Below are 17666 nucleotides of genomic sequence, written 5' to 3'. Positions count from 1 at the left end.
GCAAAATGCATGAAGTTCTGAACAAAGGGGAAAAAAAAAATGAAAAAGAAAAAAAGATATAGGGCTAGTTTATTTTTATTTAAAAAAAAAAAAAAAAAAACTAGCTAGTAATGGCACTTCCCAATATAAAGATTGTTTGGTGCAATTTATTATTGTTTAAAAAAATTGGCTACTGTAGCTAATGTCAAACAAAGCTTTAATATTTTAGAATTAATTAGACAACAAATTAATTAAAAAATGCTACTATTTGCATAAATTATCCAATAGATCAAGAATACTACGTGTTCATGTGCCCGACTAATAAAATAATTTACTTTTAGTTTGGATTTTTGAAAGCCCAAAATTAAAAAAATCATTGGTAATAGTGGTAATGATTATGGAAGTGAATGATTGTATTAGTAAAAGTGGTGGTGGAGAGGCAGTGACAATGATAATAGAAACTGTGATGCTGGCAGTGAAATGATAGTATGTTTTATGGTGATGATGATAATGATAATGAAGATGGTGGTAATAGCAATGGTAGCTTGATAATGGTGGTGACAGTGACAGTGACGGTGATGATGGTAGCAACAATATTGGTGATAATTGTAGCGATTGTGAGGTTATAATGGTATATGTTGATGCTTGTGTATAAATATTTATAAATTTAATTAGCATTAAATAATTATGTAATTTTATGTGATAAATTCGTCATAATTTAAATGACTTTTATCTTACAAACTTAAAATTTAATGAAACAAATGGATTGGATAAAGGGTACCCCACCTCTTACAACATCACCGATTTCACCACCACCACCACCACTCTTACAACAGTTGTCATGCCTTATCACCACTTGAACTCCACTACAACCACTACTCTAGCACCACCAGTCACTCCCTACACCACCACCGCCATTTCTACTACCCTACCACCACATCCACCTTCACCCTACCGCTATGGTGACTAAAGTTCTTCATCGCCTCATTGGTCGCCAAAGCCTTGTCGGCAATAGTCAATGGCGACTAAATTGACATTGGTTACTAATTATTTTATCTTCGACTACTAAAACGAACTTAGTCGCCAAACATAACGTTTTGGCGACAAAATTATTTGTGGCATAAACCGTGCGTCAAGGACTATGACACAAATTTTTTAAAATAAAAAAACATATATAAATAGACTTGTAAGCCTCACCGATCAAGTTTATTTTGATTTGTCATGTGTCTTCTGTCTTTAATTTTTTTGTAAGTAGTTTTAATTACAATTAAGTTATATTGAAAAAAAAACCACCAATAATTCAATAATTTTAAAATGCATGAGGACAAAATCAAAAGAATAAAATAACATAATTATTGGTTGGTTCAGAAACAACATCATTGTGACTAGTAAAGGAGATAAGACTCAAATTTTATAGAGTGATACGAAAAAAAACATGAAAAAACATAGGAATTTGTGATTAGCCTAGAAATACCTCATGACCAATCAATAAAATTTTCTCCATCATGTCACATTTATAACTACAGCTGTCAACCAATAGTTGGAGTACGACGCAGCACCTTGAGAGAGAGAGAGAGAGAGAGAGCGCTACTGTTGGTGTGAGTTTTTGGGCTTGCCATCCCCAAAAATTTGTCTTAGAATTTTAATAACAGGGAACACACATATAATGCACCACATTTCACATATGTTGTTCTGGATTGGTGTAGCTTGAAAGGAAAGGAAGCAATATATTCCAACCAAAAATTGAAATAAAATCTCAATTAAAAATTCAAAAAATTAATTGGCAACAGGCCTATGGAAAAAATTTCATCCCAAGCAAATATACCTATGCATATCTCTATGCACTATTTGTAGGATCCAATTAATCATAGGTTCGATTCAACATTTTCATAGGCTTAATGAACATCCTTCCTTGAATCATAAAACATCAAATATATAAACAAAAAAAAAAAGAATAAAATAAAATAACCCTACAACATTTCTTGTGAAGATTTTCTCATAGTGCAGAAAAATTGAATTCTGAACTTGGATATGAACATGTTAAATTAATTAAAATCCCCAAGTAGACATTTGGGTGCTAAACATTTTTTTTACTAGCAAACAGATGTTAAGTTGATGGGATCTTTGAGATCTCTACTGATAGCTTATGTAGAGCTTGGGGTTTTGAGAAAAAAAGGGGAGTGGTCGGCACCTTTAAGATGAAAAACCTATTTGGGTGGGCTTTTGTTTATCATGTTTTCCTGTACTGTGGTGGATATAGCATTATCTTTCAGAGTTTCTATATAAAACCGCCTAACAGAGCCATACTTCATCTCAGAAAGAGAGAGCTTCTCTAAAACTGGTGCAAAAGGGATTGACCTCATTGACACAGATGCCAGGGCAAACATTCTGGACCACAAGCAACAAAATGGAATTTAGCAAAGATTAAAACATGCTCACATGGACAAACATAATCAGCCAGAAAGCTAATCATGTATCAAATATTGAGTAGATATCAGGACTTCTGTTGGAAGCAAATCATATGTCAAAAAGAAACTATAAGCAAGTTAATACATACCTTGGCAGGACTCTGGTTGAATAACAAGTCCCTTAATAGTGACTTGTTAAGATTGATTGCTGTTGGAGGCTGAGTGTTTCCATTTGCATACAGGAATATCTGAGCCTGATGCATCAGATCATTTGAATCTGCCTGGAATAATTATAAAATGTCACTCATTGCAAATCGACCCAAACATGTAAATTCCCAACTCATTTAGCATAACATTCCAAATATATATAAACCTGAATAAATTTGAAAACCTTGTTCCTACATGTAATAAGACAAATCAATTTTGCCACCATGTGAAGCTTACACTCAAAACATGCATTTAATTGAGGTTCACACCTTTCGTCAAACACACATGAGGAATATAATCGATGCCTTAAGGCTAGACCACTAGAGTTATTTCCAATAGCCTAAGACAATACTGAAATTCAAAATCTTATCCTGGATCATTTTCAAAGCTTTGTGAGATTTGCACATCGAGGCTAAAAGTATATGCCACAAGGTATAGTGTTGAAGATTTAAATCAACTTAGTTTGAAGCCCTCTGCGTATGTACACACATTTTTTACAAGGGCAGACACATTTTGAGTATTGTGGCTGAATACAAGCAAGATGCGAAGGTAAACTATGCACAAAATATATGTTGATCTTGCATTCTCTTTGCAGTAAAAGCTTTTCCACTCTATAAAACAATGGCACAAAAATAAGTTACTACGAGCAATTAATAAGATGATAAGTGTCATGAGTACCTCTATTAAGGATGGGGAAACAGAACCAACTGATGGTATACCCCCCTGTTGAATAGATTTAGCAATATTTACAGTAGAATTCTAAAGCCTGAAAGACACGAGACAAAAATCATTTAATTAGCAGAAAAAAATTTAGGACCTTTTCGGGCAAGAAATAAGTGACTGTGACCCCATCAGCCATAGTCTACCACAATAATTGGTCAATGGGCATCTACAAGCTTGCACACACAACTTTCATATATTTAGTAGTTTTTAAATTTCCTGGATTCTGGAAGTTTCTTTGAATGTTAATTGAAAATCAAAGGATTCCTATTGCCTCACCTACAACATTAAAAGTTCTACCACTTCAAAAACAAGTTGTAACAATAACAGTGAAAGAGTAGCCACTCACTATTCTTTGTCAAATGCAACCCATAACCATCACATACAATATTTAGGCAACAACCCCAAGAAACAATTACCAAACAAATTTAGTCATAGGATCCAAGAGAATAAAGAGTAGTAGAAAAAGAGATAGGTTTCGTAATCGGAGGTAGAATTAGTGCCCCATTTTAATTTTTAACTCACAAAAAGAATGAGATAGAAATCCGAGGACAAGCACAAAAAAAGAAAAAAAGAAAAAAGTAAAGCCTAAATCAGTACACAGTCCATCCTTCCAGAATCATGGATTGATGAGACCAACACAAGTTTAGGGAGAAAGAATTTAAAGGACGAATGACCTCTGTACACAAATATGGAGGGTCTGAATACGGAAATTATACACCTTTGAAATCCAAGAAAAGACAAACCCAAGATACACTTTATTTAAATTCTCGTATTTGTGACATATAGCGACCCCGGTCTTTTCCCATTTGATTATTGTATCCGGACTTGGGTTCCGTTTATTCTGTCATTGTATATTTGTTGTTGTCGTCCTTTATTTTCTCATTTGGAGTTATAGGATGTGTTGGGCAGGTTTGTTTCAGGTTGGTTGGGTTCGTAAACCAAGTGTTGCTGTCCAGTTTTTGGGTTGGTCGCTCGAGCCAGGATTTGGTCGCTCGAGCGAGGTTGGTTTTTGTGTCCTCTGGGTCGATCTAGATTTGCTTCGCTCGAGCGAGCGACTGCGTCTGGTATAGACCTGAGGGCAGTGCTTATTCGCTCGAGCGAGATTTTCTTCGCTCAAGCGAGCGAGGTGTATGTTTTCGAGTTCCTTGCTCGAGCGAGCATTCTGTCGCTCGAGCTTGCTCCAGGGTTGCAGACCTGAAGCATTGCATTCTTGGCTCGAGCGAGCTTTTCTTCGCTCGAGCGAGGTTTTCGTGTGTCTGGTAGCTCGAGCGACCAAGTCTTCGCTCGAGCGAGCCTGTCCAGTTTAAATAGGCAGCAGCAGGATTTTAATCAGTTTTTATCCTCTTTTTGATTCCAAAACCCTAGGTCCGACTTTTCTCTCCCTCTACTCACCTTCTCTCTTAGGTTTGATCTACTTAGAGTGAGTTTCTACCTTAGATCCTTTATTAAAAAGATAGAGTGAGTCGAGGGCTTCCATTTAATCTGAACATTTGGTGATTTGGAGCATTTTGGAATTTGGGTATTCATCTCTGTCTTCTCCATTCGGGTTATTTTCTTCGAGGTAGGGATTTCCTACTCCATCTTATAAGTTTTGTTCTAAGTTTTAGTATTTTGATATGTTGGGGGTACTTTGGTAATTTTGGGAAAAACCCTAGTTGTATTAATAAATTAATTTATACAATTAATTTAAGGAGATTGGGGAAATATGGTTAAATTCATGGAATTGAGAAATTCATTGATTAAATGGTGTAGTGGGATAATTTAAATCACTCGCCTATTGAATTGTTGATATATTTATTTTCAGTTTAGAAATAACTGTTTTGGGCTATCGGTGGGGGATAGCCGTGCTTGTTGTAGACACTGCATGTGGATTAGGGATAACTGAAACTAATCATTGATTAAGTCATCAATTTTGACTGCTGAATTAATACAGACATTATGTGTATTGATTGTGTGTTGTATATGTTATGTGTTTGCATACATTGTTTTGTGTGGGAGGAGATAGGGGATGTACTCCACGGTTTAGGGGAAGATAGGGGATGGACCTCTAAACCGAATTTTGTTTGGGAGGAGATAAGGGATGGACTCCATTAGCATCACTTTTATGTGTGCTTATTTATATTGACGTGTTTTTATTGATACAGCACTAAAATGTGTATCAAACTAGAAGTATGAAGTGTTTTGATTTGAGCCTGAGTCTCATCTGTTTGTTGACATTGGAAGAATGTGAATATGATATATATATAGTTCACAGTTGTAAGTTTGGCCAAGTTCTGAGCCATATTGATAAAGTTGGAAAGTAAAACGTGTCTTAGACAATAGTGTCATGAAACTGTAAAATGATGTAATTGATTATCTTGGTTAACCATCTATTGAATGCTATTCCTTTAATCAATGCTTATATTTGGTTTAGTATATTTCTACTGAGCTGTGGCTCACCCTTTATGGGAATATCATTTTCAGGTCCAGGTGATAAGCTACCTCCAAGGACTTAGCTTGGAAGGATTTGGATTTTGAAGACTATCTTTAGTTATTTGTTCTTATTTGATAAACATTCAAACCTAGGGCTTTATTTGTATTTGAGTTAGAACTCATATTTTTGTGTCCAAGTGCTGGCTTGGAAAGATGTAAGCCCATAGGGCATTTAATTTGATATTACATGTAATGTTTTCTTTTTGTAATACTCTGATGAATGAGATAATGATTTGGTTTCTTTTAATATTGCATGCCAATGATATATATATATAATGGGTTTATTTTGAGGGCGTGACAACTTGGTATCAGAGCGTACCGGGTTTGAATACTTTGGGTACGTGGGAAGTGATTAGTATCACATTGGGTTCGTCTCGTTTGATAGAGACTTAGTGTAATGTTATATGTTTATGTGATTATGTGGGTATGGAATGTAGTTTCTAGGATGTTGATTGGACCCTTGAGTTTCTAGTAGTCTTGTTGGAAAGGCACTTGATCACTGCTGCTTCCAACCGGAACTATAGTAACGCATTGGGACTATCATTATCCGGGAATGAAATTCGTAGGTGCTTATGTGATTATGTGCTTACGTGGAATGAATTATTGTTGTCCAATGCATTAGGACGCGAGTGTTTAGCTTCGGCACATTTATTAATGTGCTAACGTCTTTGTTTCCTTTATTAGGATGTCAGGACGAGGACGAGGACGCGGTAGGCGTGGTAGGCCAGGTAGTCAGGAGGTGCCTGTGCCAGAGGAGATTCCGGCAGTTCAGGAGGGAATTGGCCAGGACAATGTGGCCGAGCCAGTAGGCCAGCAGGCTATGGGCGCTCTAGCCCGAGAGATAGCAGGGGCATTCAGGGAGTCAGTAGGCATTCTCAGAGCTGAGAATCAAGCTCGGGATGTTGTTGCAGATGCAGGACCTTCCTTTCTGAAGAGGGAGTTTTTCCGGTCTAATTCGGATGAATTTGTGGGTGATCCTAAAGAGCCGCTTAAGGCAGATGAATGGCTCGAACAGACAATGAATACGTTTGAGATGCTTGGCATCAAAGACGAGGGGTTGAAAGTGACCTTGGCATCTTTCCAGTTGAAGGGGGATGCGGGTCAGTGGTAGAAGTTCACTAAGGGTCGTATAGGAGGTACATGGGAGGCTTTTGTGAATGCTTTCCAGGAGAAGTTCTTATCTCCAGCAGTCAGGGAGAAGCTGAGAGACCAGTTTTGTCAGCTTAGGCAGTCGAGTTTTTCAGTGGCCGAGTTTGAGGCTGCATTTACTAGCTTGTCCAGGTTTGCACCTGAGTTGGTGGCGTCTGAGGAACGCCATTGTATCGAGTTTGAGAAGAAGTTGAGGCGTGGCCTCAAGCTGAGAGATGGGGGAACTATGATTCGGGATTATGGGCGTATGGTTGATGCTGCAGCCCACATGGAAATCATGATGCAGGAGGAGGAGGAAGGACAGAAGGGCTCCAAGAGGAGTCAGGATGGTCAGAGTGATGGTAGGAGACAGAAGGGTTTTAATCCTCAGCAGTCTCAGGGTAGCTTTTCTAGATCGACTTTTCCTGTGCCGAGTGCTAGTTCAGGGAAAGGCAGTCAAGGAGACATTACCTGTTTCAAGTGTGGCCAGCTGGGCCACAAGTCTCCAGTTTGTCCTCAGAGGGGAGGAGTGCAGAGAGCAGCATCATCTTCGGCTCGATCTCAGAGCCAGAGTCAGGGTAGAGGCCAGCCACTCTCATGTTATCAGTGTGGTCAGCTAGGGCATATGAAGAGGTATTGCCCGCAGTTGGGTGGCACACCTGGTGCATCTGGTTTGAGGCTGATTCAGGGTCAGCAGCCAGCTCAGTCGGGTCAGGCCTCAAGAGCCAATCAGGGGGCTTCATCGTCCCAGTCGGTGCAGTAATCTTATGCTCCTAGGGGTGAGTAGGTTGATCAGAGGTCGTCTGGGCGCGTGTATGCTGTTACCGCGCAAGATCTTGTGCCGGCACCATCAGTTGTGAGAGGTACCTTCTTGTTTTGCAACTCGGTTGCTAGTGTTTTGATTGATACGGGTGCATCTCATTCCTTTGTGTCTGCTGCATTTGCATCTGTTTTGGAGTTGGAGTTAGCACAGTTAGCATCTCCTATTTGTGTAGTGTCACCTCTTGGGGGTGAATTGATTTTGAAACAAGGTGTTAGGGGTTGTGATATAGAGGTTGATTGTCATAGAATCCCATTTTCCTTTGTAGTTATGCCTATGAGAGGTTTCGATGTTATTTTGGGTATGGACTGGTTATCGTCATACCGGGCAGTTATTGATTGCTACCGCCAGAGGGTCACTTGTTGTACCGTGAGCGGAGAGTGTTTTCATTTTCTGGGGGACCAGGTTGGTAGTGTGTTGCCACCGGGGTATGTTCCGCGAGGACGGAGTGAGCTTAGTGGTCTACTTGCTAACCTTTCGATTAGTGAGGATGATGAGACTCAGATTGTGTTGCCAAGGGTGGTTTGTGAGTACTCGGACGTCTTTCCCGAGGAGCTTGTTGGTTTGCCACCGCATCGAGAGATTGAATTCTCTATTGACCTAGTGCCCGGCACGGCGCCGATTTCTATGGCACCTTATCGTTTTGCCCCAGCTGAGTTAGTTGAGTTGAAGATTCAGCTCCAAGAGTTACTAGACAAGGGTTATATACGTCCTAGTGTTTCGCCGTGGGGAGCACCGACCCTCTTTGTTAAAAAGAAAGGTGGTGCTTTGAGACTTTGTATAGATTACCGGAAATTGAATCGGGCTACGGTTAAGAATAAGTACCCTATGCCTCGTATAGATGATCTGTTCGATCAGTTGAAGGGTTCTCGTTGTTTCTCGAAGATAGACTTGAGATCGGGTTATCATCAGTTAAGAGTTAGGGAGGAGGATATTCCGAAGACGGCATTCCGTACACGGTATGGGCACTATGAGTTTCTGGTGATGCCATTTGGGCTCACCAATGCACCGGCAGTTTTTATGGATTTGATGAACCGAATATTCCGGGAATTTTTAGATTGTTTTGTAGTCGTCTTCGTGGACAACATCCTTATTTATTCACCTTCTGAGGAGAAGCACAAGGAACACTTGAGAGTGGTGCTTGAGTTACTTAGAGCCCATAAGCTTTATGCTAAGTTTGGGAAGTGTGAGTTCTGGCTAGAAGAGGTCAAGTTTTTAGGCCATGTAGTTTCTGGGGAAGGAGTGTCTGTTGATACATCCAAGACTGAGGCGGTGCAAGATTGGGCACAGCCTAAGAGTGTGTTTGAGATCTGCAGTTTTTTGGGGTTAGCTGGGTATTATCGTCGGTTTGTGAAAGATTTCTCCAGATTAGCTTCGCCTTTGACTAGATTGACTCGGAAGGGAGTCAAATTTTTATGGAGTGAGACTTGTGAAAAGTCGTTCCAGGAGTTGAAAGTTAGACTGACCACCGCTCCAGTATTGATTATTCCAGAGAGGGGGTTGGGTTATGCAGTCTATTGTGACGCCTCACGAGAGGGTCTGGGTTGTGTGTTAATGCAAGAAGGGAAAGTAGTTGCCTATGGCTCACGTCAGTTGAAAATTCACGAGCAGAATTACCCTACGCATGATCTAGAGTTAGCAGCTGTGATATTTGCCTTGAAGATTTGGAGGCATTATCTTTATGGTGAGAGATTCGAGGTATTCTCGGATCATAAGAGTCTGAAATATTTGTTTACACAGAAAGACTTGAACTTGAGGCAGAGGAGGTGGATGGAGTTTATAGAGGATTTTGACTTTGAGTTGCATTATCATCCGGGAAAGGCCAATGTGGTGGCCGATGCCCTTAGCAGGAAACCTGTTGGTGACATAGCTAGTATAGCCATCCGAGAATGGGAGATGTTGGGTGCACTTGGGGAGTTTAATTTACTTCTGGGCGAATCCGTTGAGGCTGCGGCCTTGTCTTCTGTTGTTGTACAGCCTACACTCGTGACTCGAGTGTTAGAGGCTCAGAGGGGTGACCTTGAGGTAGAGTCCCTCCGTGAGAAGATTTCCGGTGTGAAGGTTGAGAAGGGTTTGACGGTGTATCCCGATCTGAGTGTAAGATACCGAGACCGTCTGTTTGTGCCGGAGTCTTGTCGAGAGGAGGTACTCCGAGAGTTTCATCATTCGCGCCTTGCGGTGCATCCAGGAGGCACTAAGATGTATCGAGATTTGGGTCACCAGTTCTGGTGGCGGGGTATGAAGAGAGATGTGGCAGCTTTCGTATCTAAGTGCCTTACTTGTCAACAAGTGAAGGCCGAACATCAGAGGCCAGCGGGTTTGTTGCAACCCTTGCCTATTGCCGAGTGGAAGTGGGAACACGTCACTATGGACTTCGTTGTGGGTCTTCCGAGGACTCAGCGAGGTAGTGATGCTATTTGGGTGGTTGTAGACCGGTTGACTAAGTCGGCGCACTTCATTCCTATGCGCATGAGAGATTCGGTAGATCATCTTGCCGACTTGTACATTCGGGACATAGTGAGGTTGCACGGGGTCCTAGTGACGATCGTCTCAGATAGAGATCCTCGTTTTACTGCCAGGTTGTGGCAGAGTTTGCAGAGTGCCTTAGGCACTAAGTTGACCTTTAGCACGGCTTATCATCCACAGACTGACGGGCAGTCCGAGCGTACTATTCAGATCCTTGAGGATATGCTTCGGGGTTGTGTTCTAGACTTTAGTGGGTCGTGGGAGAGGCACTTGCCGTTGGTGGAGTTTGCCTACAACAACAGTTTCCAGTCTAGTATCGGTATGGCACCGTTTGAGGCCTTGTATGGCCGACCGTGTAGATCTCCTGTTTGTTGGGCCGAGGTGGGTGATGCACCTCTATTGGGTCCGGAGTTGGTGAGGGAAACGACGGAGAAAGTTGAGCTTATCCGTAAGAGGCTTGTTACATCACAGAGTCGTCAGAAATCTTATGCAGACCGTAGGAGGAGACCTTTGGTGTTTGAGGTGGGTGATCATGTCTTTCTGAAGATATCACCTAGGCGGGGTTTGATGAGGTTTGGGAAGAGCGGGAAGTTGTCCCCTCGGTTCATTGGTCCGTTTGAGATCCTTGAGAGGATTGGCGAGGCTGCTTATCGTTTAGCTTTACCGCCGCAGCTATCCGGAGTACATGACGTGTTTCATGTGAGTATGCTTCGGAAGTATGAGCCGGATCCATCACATATGTTGGATTGGACCGATTTACTGGTTGATGAGGATGTCTCGTATGAGGAGAGACCGGTTCGGGTCTTGGATAGGCGGGATCAAGTTTTGCGAGGCAAAACCATCCCTTTGGTCAAAGTTTTGTGGAAACATCACGGAGTGGAGGAAGCCACTTGGGAACGTGAGTTGGAAGTTCGCGAAAAATACCCGGACATGTTTATCGATTTGTAATCTTGTATTTAGATTTTGTAATAGTGTTGAACTTAAGAGCCTTACATATGTCTTAAGTTGTAAAACATTGAGTATGTTTTGGTAAATGGGTGTATCTTGAAACTTGCTTCATTATAGAAGTTTAGTGTAACATTGCATGTGTTGATTACATTGTTGAATGAGTTGTATATATCATGCAATTGAATATGATATGGGAATTGCTAACATTGAAAGGAATAATGCATAATAGTGATGCAGGCTGAAATATATGTTGTTTTATATACACATTATGAGATGCTTCATGATAAGAGATGAAATGACCAATTTTGGTCAAGTTGTTTACTATTGAATTTTCATATTATAAAAAAAAAAAAACCTGTTTTTAAAAACTTATGCTTAAATTCGGGGACAAAATTCTTTTAAGGGGGGAGGTTATAGCGACCCCGGTCTTTTCCCATTTGATTATTGTATTCGGACTTGGGTTCCGTTTATTCTGTCATTGTATATTTGTTGTTGTCGTCCTTTATTTTCTCATTTGGAGTTATAGGATGTGTTGGGCAGGTTTGTTTCAGGTTGGTTGGGTTCGTAAACCAAGTGTTGCTGTCCAGTTTTTGGGTTGGTCGCTCGAGCCAGGATTTGGTTGCTCGAGCGAGGTTTGTTTTTGTGTCCTCTGGCTCGATCCAGATTTGCTTCGCTCGAGCGAGCGACTGCGTCTGGTATAGACCTGAGGGCAGTGCTTATTCGCTCGAGCGAGATTTTCTTCGCTCGAGCGAGCGAGGTGTATGTTTTCGATTTCCTTGCTCGAGCGAGCATTCTGTCGCTCGAGCGTGCTCCAGGGTTGCAGACCTGAAGCATTGCATTCTTGGCTCGAGCGAGCTTTTCTTCGCTCGAGCAAGGTTTTCGTGTGTCTGGTAGCTCGAGCGACCAAGTCTTCGCTCGAGCGAGCCCGTCCAGTTTAAATAGGCAGCAGCGGGATTTTAATCAGTTTTTATCCTCTTTTTGATTCCAAAACCCTAGGTCCGACTTTTCTCTCCCTCTACTCACCTTCTCTCTTAGGTTTGATCTACTTAGAGTGAGTTTCTACCTTAGATCCTTTATTAAAAAGATAGAGTGAGTCGAGGGCTTCCATTTAATCTGAACATTTGGTGATTTGGAGCATATTGGAATTTGGGTATTCATCTCTGTCTTCTCCATTCGGGTTATTTTCTTCGAGGTAGGGATTTCCTACTCCATCTTATAAGTTTTGTTCTAAGTTTTAGTATTTTGATATGTTGGGGGTACTTTGGTAATTTTGGGAAAAACCCTAGTTGTATTAATAAATTAATTTATATAATTAATTTAAGGAGATTGGGGAAATATGGTTAAATTCATGGAATTGAGAAATTCATTGATTAAATGGTGTAGTGGGATAATTTAAATCACTCGCCTATTGAATTGTTGATATATTTATTTTCAGTTTAGAAATAACTATTTTGGGCTATCGGTGGGGGATAGTCGTGCTTGTTGTAGACACTGCATGTGGATTAGGGATAACTGAAACTAATCATTGATTAAGTCATCAATTTTGACTGCTGAATTAATACAGACATTATGTGTATTGATTGTGTGTTGTATATGTTATGTGTTTGCATACATTGTTTTGTGTGGGAGGAGATAGGGGATGTACTCCACGGTTTAGGGGAAGATAGGGGATGGACCTCTAAACCGGATTTTGTTTGGGAGGAGATAGGGGATGGACTCCATTAGCATCACTTTTATGTGTGCTTATTTATATTGAAGTGTTTTTATTGATACAGCACTAAAATGTGTATCAAACTGGAAGTATGAAGTGTTTTGATTTGAGCCTGAGTCTCATCTGTTTGTTGACATTGGAAGAATGTGAATATGATATGTATATAGTTCACTGTTGTAAGTTTGGCCAGGTTCTGAGCCATATTGATAAAGTTGGAAAGTAAAACGTGTCTTAGACAATAGTGTCATGAAACTGTAAAATGATGTAATTGATTATCTTGGTTAACCATCTATTGAATGCTATTCCTTTAATCAATGCTTATATTTGGTTTAGTATATTTCTACTGGGCTGTGGCTCACCCTTTATGGGAATATCATTTTCAGGTCCAGGTGATAAGCTACCTCCAAGGACTTAGCTTGGAAGGATTTGGATTTTGAAGACTATCTTTAGTTATTTGTTCTTATTTGATAAACATTCAAGCCTAGGGCTTTATTTGTATTTGAGTTAGAACTCATATTTTTGTGTCCAAGTGCTGGCTTGGAAAGATGTAAGCCCATAGGGCATTTAATTTGATATTACATGTAATGTTTTCTTTTTGTAATACTCTGATGAATGAGATAATGATTTGGTTTCTTTTAATATTGCATGCCAATGATATATATATAATGGGTTTATTTTGAGGGCGTGACATGACATGACTGGCCAAGGATTTATCTTCACTAGCCTTTTCTAATTTATCCAAAGCAGCCTTACGCCGTTTATCATTCGCATCTTCACTTTCTCCTTGAACTGCAGATCCTTCCATATCATCATCCTTCGAAGATTCTGAGTCCTCTTCAACCACATTATGCATATCTACAATGCTTTTTGCTATAGTCTTAGTAGCCTCAACAACCTGCAACATGAAACCATAACTTAACAAGGTTGCAAATAATCTACCAAGGATATCATGCAACATAGCACTGAATGTTAGGAAAATAACACATGGACATTTGAGAACCATGTTTAAGTATTGTCTCCCTCATTTTAGATTGAAAAGAAAAATTATCTATTTTGTAAAAACCAACAAATGAAAAATGAAAAATGAAAAAACTAGATCATCTCAAGTATTCATAAAGCCTAATACACATGATTTTAATTCTAAACTTTGTTTTCATTGTGGCATGCATTGTAACTAGTCTTAGCAATTTTGACTACAACAAACAATTCCCGAAATCCTTGAGGATGGATACTTCTCGCACGATTATGAGGCGAATCTTGAGCAAAGTGTCGAGCATGAGGAAGCATGTGAAGGCAAAGGGTTTGGACAATGTGTTGTATGAATCAGTAAAGCGAGCACTACAGAAAGATGAGAATTTCAAGAGAAAGGTAACTGTCATTCAAGACTTGCGTGAAATGACAGGCAAGGTTCTCCATTTCTATAAAGGAGATTTTCTTGATGAATTATCTAGGCCTGTTGACTTTACTGCATTTCTTCACCTCAGCCCTAGATAGAAGCGTGAAGTTGAAGAACTGAAGAACTTAGTTAGGAAGTTCACAATCAGCTTGGATGGAAGCACACTTTATGTGCCCCCTTAATTGAGATCTCTCCGAAAGAGTTCACCTAGAGACACGTCAACCAGAGAGAGAGGGGCTTGACGATGCGGATGGACCAGGTCTTAGAGAAGTTGGATATTAGAGAAAGAGGGAAGGCAAAGTTCTTCCTTAATCTGTTAGGCTTGTGCGAATCAGGTGATGAGAAGCTATTGGTTTTCAGCCATTATCTCCAACCACTTAAGTTCTTGGAAAGGCTAGCCATGAAAGTGAAGGGTTGGACTCTGGGAAAAGAAATGTTTGTAATCACCGGTGATTCCAGTTCTGAGATTAGAGAGTGGTCCATGGATTGTTTTAACACTTCCCCAGATGCTCGAGTCTTCTTTGGATCAGTAAAAGTGTGTGGGGAAGGAATATCTCTTTACACAAATTGAAAATCATCATCATTTCAACTATTTGAATTGTCTTCTTTACACAAATTGATTCATCATTGTTTCAACTATTTGAATTGTGTTTCCTATGTTTTAAGTTCAGTTCCGTCAACTATGCATGAACTTTAGCACTCAAAGAAACATTTGTTTCTAAACACAAGTTCCGGCAATATAAAGACACTGATTACTACAAAATTTAAAATAGAATTTAAACTTTGGTTGTTGAGAGACATTGAATGACTCCGTGTGTTTTGTGGTTCCTTGAGAGCAAATAACCCAAGTTACTATTTCGAGTCACAAGCATCAATGAAAAAAAATTAAAAATAAAAACAAGAGAGAAAATAATTTCCAAAAACTAAAGCCAAATGGAAGGATCACACATCCTAGCAAACATACTATATACCTAGCAAACATAAGACATGACAAAGGAACCATGTACATAATAATGACCACCTATTACATCCATTAATTAGTTTCAAATAGTATAGCCATTTTAATCTTGACTAATTGTTTCAGTAGTCCATGACTCAATCAATTGAGCTAAATTTAAAATCTTCTTATCAACACAAATATTCACAAAAGGCAATAAGTTGCCTCAGCACATAAACAATCAAAATTTTCCTCTATAAAACCATAATGATAATGATAACAATAACAAATCTTCAATAGCACTTATAAAATATCATCCAACACATCCAAGTAGTGGACCTACCAAGCCTGTAGAGAGCAACTGGGGCAACATAGATTCAGCCACAAAACATTAAAATAACACAAAAACAACTCTATCAAGGCTTAAATGAACTTCAAAATCACATAATCACATAAATTACAACTGGAAAAAGGAAATTAAAGGACGAATCATCTATGTAAACTAATATGGAGGGTATGAATAAGGAAATTATGGACCTCTGAAAATCCAAGAAAAGACCCAAGATACAATAACAAAAGACCCAAGATACAATAACAGGTTCCACTGCAAAGGCAAAGTTGTTCGGCTAATAACAAAGTAGTTTTGGGAGGATAGAACACATACATTGAATGAAATTCAAATTTCAGCGGCCATTTGAACACTTTGTGAAAGAAGTTTAAACCCAAAAAAATAGCATGGTGTAGAAATGTATAATATTAAGGTGCAAGGAATGAGAAAGTCATCAAGAGGTACAAACTATAAAATAATCAGAGAAAAATACCTCAATGCCCTTGCAATAGTAACCCAACTACCCTTACTAGTAGGCAAGAGACTAAGACAGACTCAATCAGCCACTCCCTACAATTCCACAAATATATTAATCTTAAAATATATATATATATAAATAAATAAAATAAAATAAAAAAACCAAGTAGCAATAACTTCAATAATTACAACATTATGTATGCCTTCAAAAAGTTCAACAATGGATACATATAACCAAACCTAGAAACCACCATTACAAACTGCCTTATCAAACATAGCAAATAATTGTTCGATCCATACCAAATAAGGCTCTAAAAAAGGTTTACAAGATAACATTAAAAGGAGTAATTTTCTTAAACGAAGCATTTTAGTCTTTTCAGTTTGTTCTGTTTTATGAAAAGACCTTATACAAGTCCACAAGTATAGTGATTAGTGAGTACACATAACAAGTTTGAAGCCCTTACTCATCTGTTCAAACTGCCAATTTCAGATTAAACCAAAAGCAAAAATCACAGTTTCCCTATAAATTACTGAAATCGACATAGAGAGAGAGAAAGACCTAGATAGAAAGAGAGAAAAACCTGTGATTTGTGGCCGAGATCAACAGAGAGGGAGAAAGACCAAGAGAAAGAGAAACTTGTGATTTGCGGCCGAGATTGACAGAGAGCGACCAAGATCGACAGAAAGGGAGAAAGACCAAGAGAGACTTGTGATTTGTGACAGCCAAGATCGACAGAGAGACCGAGATTGACACAGAAAAACCTGTGATTTGCGACCGAGATCGACACAGAGGGAGAAAGACCGAGAGAGAGAAACCTGTGATTTGTGACGGTCGAGATCCACAGAGACCACAATCGATAGAGAAAAACCTATGATTTGCGGTCGAGATCGACAAAGAGGGAGAAAGATCGACAGAGAAGGACTTGAATTGAAAAACCCTAAACCCTAATTTTAAAATTGGAAAGCCTCAAATCAGAACTCAAAACCCTAATATCTGAACATGTACCTGAAATTTGGCGATGCGAGGAAGAGGTACGAGAGCTTCGGCCAGAGGGAGAGGTGAGATGGCTTTGTCTGCGTTGTTCGTGGGTCTTCGTCGACCGGACAAAGCAATGACCGTCGCAAGCAAAGCTGTCGCTCCGAATGACTACTCTTCCCTTTGTCTTCTCTTCATGTTCTCTTCTTTGTCTTTAGGGTTGTTTGGGATTGTTTGGGATGATCTAAATAATTACACTTTTTGAATTTTTATGACATATGGGTTGGGTTTGGGTTGGGTTTGAAGTGATGTATAAGAGAGATGATGTGACTTAAATAAGATGATGTGACTTAAATAAGATAGTGACTTTTTGACTTTTTATCTTTTTCAAGACATGTCAAACTTGGCCTTAGTCTTTCTCTCTCAAATGCATCTCTCTCTCTCTCTAGCAAGTTTTTGCTCTTGTGTTTTTTTTTTTTTTTTTTTTTTTTTTTTTTTTTTTTTTTTTGAGAGGAAGTAGAAATTTAGGTCAAATTTTAAGAGGGAATTTTAAGGTAAGTACAATTTTGGAAGGTTGGTTTCAAATATTGAGAAGAGATTTGAATTTGGAATAAAATTTTGTAATAAAAATTGGTCTTAATTTATACATTTTTTTAAGTTTTATTATTTATGTTTGTAATTTTATCTTTA

General features: G+C 39.3%; 1 long non-coding RNA gene across 3 annotated transcripts; it reads right to left on the bottom strand.

Moving 5' to 3' along the window:
• Positions 1-1341: 1341 nt before the first annotated feature.
• On the bottom strand, positions 1342-17211 carry LOC145807463 (uncharacterized). 3 transcript variants are annotated; one of them, XR_014350578.1, is made up of 6 exons: positions 17007-17211; positions 16017-16093; positions 13616-13757; positions 3273-3360; positions 2537-2668; positions 1342-2367 (listed from the first exon to the last, which is right to left on the bottom strand). It is a non-coding gene; the product is annotated as an uncharacterized LOC145807463 (long non-coding RNA). The 3 variants fall into 3 exon arrangements; XR_014350577.1 differs by lacking the exon at positions 1342-2367 and having other exon boundaries at positions 2397-2668; positions 17007-17210; XR_014350576.1 differs by lacking the exons at positions 1342-2367; positions 2537-2668; positions 3273-3360 and having other exon boundaries at positions 13559-13757; positions 17007-17209.
• Positions 17212-17666: the final 455 nt, after the last annotated feature.

Source organism: Camellia sinensis, chromosome 14 (genome assembly GCF_055761805.1).
Source record: "Camellia sinensis isolate YWXY chromosome 14, ASM5576180v1, whole genome shotgun sequence".
Classification (NCBI taxonomy): Eukaryota; Viridiplantae; Streptophyta; class Magnoliopsida; order Ericales; family Theaceae; genus Camellia; species Camellia sinensis.
This window is presented reverse-complemented; position numbering and strand designations above follow the sequence as displayed.